Here is a 5,460-nt window from a genome sequence, read left to right as displayed (position 1 = left end):
TTCATTTGTATCGATGGTTACTTGATTTTACCTCCCAATATATGGTTCTAATGTGGAAGCATAGAGGCTATGTTAAGAGAAGCTAATTAACTCCAGAAGGTGGCTAGATTGGAATTTATATATCGATATTCATGCATGTTTAGTTCGTTATCGATTTGTTTCTATGCTATTGCGTGTTTTTATATCGATATTCATGCATCCATTTGTGCTTGTTCATTTGCAAAAGTCCATTCATGAACATTAGGTTTCTTTCCTTTTCTTTTTGCTTCTTTTTCAAGCTTTGCCTTCTTTGTTTGGTTTGTGAGAGTTATGGGTTAATATCTTACGGAACCCTGACGATAGCATCACTCATCCTCTAGGGCGATCTAAGGGTGTAAATGGCTTGCCTTTAGGTTCTAAAATGGATCGTGATTGCTACGAAAGTGAGTTAGTGTATATTCTTGTCTCTTCTCTTCTCATCTCATTTTGTTTGTTTGAATAAGCTTATCATTTTTCCCCTGTTAAGGTTTTGCTCGAGGACGAGCAAAAGTTAAGCTTTGGGGAATTTGATGAGTGCCATTTATGGTTCTCATTTGATGAGAATTTAGGTTGTTTTTACCTTCTTTTCGTAGCTTTCTTTCTTAATAAATGCTGAGTTTTATGAGATTTCTTTATATCTCCCTTTTCTCCCTTATTTTTTTATTTTTTTCTTGTGTTTTCTCTATTATTTCTTCTCTTATCGTGGTTGTAGGTATTAAACGCGGTTCGAGCCTTGATGTTGGTGGTTTTATAAGGTGGAAGATGCTTTTGGAGTAAGCTTTTAGCATTGGGAAAGCACAAGATGCAAGGACGTGGGTGCTCCAAGTTCTAGCTCTTGCGCTCTCAAGTTGTGCCCTCATGAAAGGTAGTGTTTCAACCACTAGTAGAATAAACTTAATGGGCAGCCACAAATGGCAAGCGGTTTTTGAATTCCGCTTGCTAAAATATAAATGGCAAGCGGTTTTGGATGAACCACTTGCCAAAATGCAAATGGCAAGCGGTGTTGGATGAACCGCTTGCCAAAATATAAATGGCAAGCAGTTTGAGCATTGAATCGCTTGCCATTGGTTAAAAAAACCCTTACACACCCATCCCACATATTCACTCGGCGCCTCTATCCTCTCTCTCCCCTCATTTTCACGATTCTCCTCTCTCTCTCCTCTCTTCCTCCTTCACTCCTCAGTTCTCTCTCCCCCTCCCCCTCCATCTCCTTCTCTTGCTTCTCTCAGCCTCCTTTCTTTGCTTTCTCACGCCTCACCACAACAGCGACGAGTGACCAACAACCTTTGACGAGCGACTATAAGAAGGCGGTAGGGTTCAGATCTTTCGGCTCGACGTTTGGGTATTACGCTACTTCTCATGTCATTCTCGCTTTAATTTCCGGTATTTCGCTGAATTTTGTAGCTAATTTTCAAGTTTTTGAAGTTTAGATCTAATTCATCCTAATTTGGCAAAACTTTTGTGGTTTTTAATTTAAGATCTAAAATTATTGTTGTTTATTTTTAATTTAAGTTTAGATCTTAATTTTTAGCTAATTTTCGAGTATTTATTGTTTGGATTAGCGCAATTTTTTTTCTCAAGTTTGTGCTTGTTTGGCAGATATGGGTGAATCGGGATAGGGTGCTGGTGGTGGCGATACAGGTTAAGGTGGTGGCGGTGAAAGCTGGCGCGTGCGACTGGTGGTTTGCATGCTGGTGGTGGAACTGGAACAAGAGTAGAAAATCAGAAATTATTTTATTTATTAATTTATATGTTGTATTTTTTTTTTGAAGGATCAGAAAATGTAATATTGAAGAAATTGATTAATGAAAATAGTTATGGTTATACATATGTTAAGTTATTGTGTATCAATTTAATTGAAAAAAAACAGTTTTTTTTTTTTATAATTATTATAGGTGTAATGTGCAGCGGCTCAGAGCCCAAACCGCTTTCCATAACCTTCCAATGGCAAGCGGTTCTGAATCACTTGCCATTTAAAATGCCAATGGCAAGCCCCCCAAGGGCATGCGGTTAAAAACCGCTTCCCATTTAGGAGGTTTGAACCGCTTGCCATTAAGTTTATTTTACTAGTGAACCCAATGTAATCCCCCGTATTTTAAAAATATTTTACAAATGAAACTTTATTTTATTTATAATATTTATTTGTTATATTCCGGAATTTAATTTCAAAAGTTTTAAATTATTAATATGGGTCAAAAATTATTTGAACAAATTATTTTATGCACCTTTATTCTACTATTTATGTCCAATCAAACAAGCTTAACCCATTTGTTTACTTAATTTACCCATTATTTTTATGAGGCTCAATCTTCCTATTTACCCTACAATTCTCTCCTATAAATACCTCATGAATGCTCAAAAATTTCCCACACAAAAAGGTTGTTTTATTTTCTCCTTTGTTTTATTAATTTGTGTAATAATAGTTATTGATTTATGGGTTTTAATTTTATTGTTTGAAATTAATTTAATTAGTATCAATTGTATTTTGATGATTAAACATTATAATTTTAGATTTTATAAATGTCATAATTTCCAGATTTTGTAAATTTTATAGGAAAAATTCATGGGAATAATCCCACCTTTGGGCCGTTCGTTTTTAATAATCCCACCTTTCGATTATTTTTTAATAATCCGACCTTTACCCCCAATTCTTTTTTAATGGTCCCATTTGACCAGAAACCGGTTAAACCGGTCAATTTTTTTTTTGTTTACAATACACGTGTCACTATACAATTTGTCTAAAATTTTAAATTAAAAAAAAAAAAAAAAAAGGCAGTCCTCCAGCCACCTCCTCCACAAGTCCCCGCCATTACCACCACCCCAAATCTCCATTCGCAACCCAGCCCCATCCCCACCATAACCACCACCCTAAACCCCCCACCCCGAATGCAACCACCACGAACCCTAACCCCCTTCGCGAATTCACCCACCTTGAAACTAGCCATCTCGAACCACCACCATAACAATGGTGTTGATGGTACGAACGGTGATGGTGAGGTGAATGTGATGGTGATGGCCGAAATTGACGCGTTGGAAGGGGAGGGAGCCGGAAATGGAACGGGGGAAAGGGAGGAGGGTCGAAATCGGACGAATGCTGTCTTGGAGGTGGTCGGCGGTACGGTGGAGGAGAAGTTAGGGGAGAGGAAGAGAGAGAAAATGGGGTCGGAGGAGAAGGATAAGAGGGGATTGGTACGGTTGTGGTGGTAGGATCGAGGCGAGGGGAAGAGAAGGGGGCTGGAAAACGTGGTGGGGGAGGGGGCCGGAAGTGAGATGGCGGAAGAGGAAGGTTGCCGGCGCAGCAGCCTCCCAACGGTGGCGGCAAGGGCTGGCAGAAGAGGGGGTTGCCATGAACAGGGGCTGGGTTTGTTTTATTATTTATTTTTTTAAAACTTTTAAAATTTTTTTTTTGACCAATCACAGGCCGCCACGTGTCATGTAACCTGTTATAACAGGTTACATGACCGGTTGGGACCATTAAAAAAGAATTGAGGGTAAAGGTCGGATTATTAAAAAATAATCGAAAGGTGGGATTATTAAAAACGAACGGCCCAAAGGTGGGATTATTCCCATGAATTTTTCCAATTTTATAACCAAGGGTTTTTAATTATTGAAAATCATGATTTCGGGGTTTTTATGAGAAATTGAATTGGGGCTTTTATAGTAATGATGTTTTGAAATTTTGACGAATATAACTACTGATTAGTTTAACTTAATTCCAGATTATTTTGAACTCGTAAATTCGTCTTTTAATTTTTAGATTTCCGTTCGTTAATATAAATCCCGATCAGCATCTATACTCATTCGATTTTGATAAAAAATAAAAAAAGTAATTTTTTCCATGTGGAAAAATCGTTTAAAGAAGGTTTTTTTTATTTTCGGGCAGTTTTTGATTTTTAACGAAGCTTTTTATGCTTAAAGTATTATCCTTGAGTTAAATTAATAAAATTAATTATGTTTAAAAATAATTAAGCATAAGTTTGTGTTTTTATTGAAGTTTTAAGAGGTTTTTATCATGATGTATTGTTGGAAATTACTTGGGTTAGTAATTTTAATTGTTGGTTGTTTTTTAGGAAGTGAGTATTTCCTATGAGACTTTTGAGTATAAAAGTGATGTGTTGATAAAGTTTTGAAGGGTTTTTATTTAATCTAAAGTGCTAGAAATAGTATCTAAGTACTACTTTTGATGTTTTATAAAGAGGGTTTAATCACCCATTAAAAAGGAAGATTATTAGGGATAAATAATTGTCAGATCTTTATTAAACTTTAAACTTGCTGTAATTTAATGAATAAGAGTGTATTTTAAGGTTTTTATGATTACAATATAAAGAACTAAATAAAAGCCTTTAATTATAACTAAAGGGGAGGTTTTAAAGTATTATTTGATTTAGATTTTGAAGGTTTTTGTTGGGGTTTGGTGAGTCCAACTCACCGCGGATATAAACCCAAAACCAACACTACACTCCCAATAAATAAAACCATAAACATAATTAAATTAATCACAAGATTAAGATAAGATAATTTCCTTTGGAGTGTGCTTTGCCCAAACGGAACGCGATCTTACTTCGAAAGCAAGCCTCGAAAATACAACGGCCTCCTACGATAGTCCACCCACAACTCAACCACTAAAAATGGTCCAATGCCTTGGAGTTAGCAAGGCCGACCAAAAACCCGAGTGATTAATGAGTTCAAAGGTTTTCACAATGGTGATGCCTTTTTCAACTCTCACTCAAGTGATTTTCCCAATATCCCAACTTGGGTATTTCTATGGAAAATAAGAGAGTGAAAAGCTCTCCCATCAATGTAGGAGAATTTGATTTTTCCATTTTATTTTAAAGCTAAAATAAAATTAATATTCAAACTTGTAATAAATCACCAAGTGGCAAGCTCATGTGAGAGGTTAGGTGAGGACCATTTAAAGGAGGGGGAACCAAACTTGCTCCCCACTCTCTCTCCAAAAACCGGGCAACACACCCCTTCAACCTCCTCTCAATTCGCGCCATGTGGAACCCACACTTGGGCACTAAGGCACTCAAGGTGGGATGCCTTGCCGCGGCTGCCCAGCAGGCCCAACACAAGCGTGCGGGCTGCTAGCGCTGCCAGCCAGCAAGCCCAGCAGCTTGTGCGGGCTGCTTACGCTCTCAGCCAGCGAGCCATGCACCAAGGATGCAGGCTGCTGCTGAGAGCTGCTGCTGGCCTTGCGCCTTGGCCCAGCATTGCTGCGGTTGGCGCGACTAGCCTTACGATGTTTGCATTGGTGCGCTAGCACGCACGAGCTTGCCTAGGCTCGGCTTGGTGCGCATGCTAGCCACCATTCTAGGTCATATGCCCCTAGAACTCGGTTTTTCTCGGGGCATTCCGATGCTAGGGGTATTTTTGGTCGTTGTTGATTTATTATTATTTTCATGTCTCGCCTTTTTAAATTTTTTGACTCGACTTCCGAGT

The 5,460-nt window shown here is 38.2% G+C and overlaps 1 long non-coding RNA gene across 1 annotated transcript; it reads left to right on the top strand.

Moving 5' to 3' along the window:
* The first annotated feature begins 303 nt into the window (after positions 1–303).
* Positions 304–1,854, top strand: LOC110724016. Its single transcript, XR_002511809.1, has 2 exons — positions 304–1,401; positions 1,618–1,854. It is a non-coding gene; the product is annotated as an uncharacterized LOC110724016 (long non-coding RNA).
* Positions 1,855–5,460: the final 3,606 nt, after the last annotated feature.

The sequence above is a fragment of the Chenopodium quinoa genome, unplaced genomic scaffold (assembly GCF_001683475.1).
Source record: "Chenopodium quinoa cultivar QQ74 unplaced genomic scaffold, ASM168347v1, whole genome shotgun sequence".
Lineage (NCBI taxonomy): Eukaryota > Viridiplantae > Streptophyta > Magnoliopsida > Caryophyllales > Amaranthaceae > Chenopodium > Chenopodium quinoa.
This window is presented reverse-complemented; position numbering and strand designations above follow the sequence as displayed.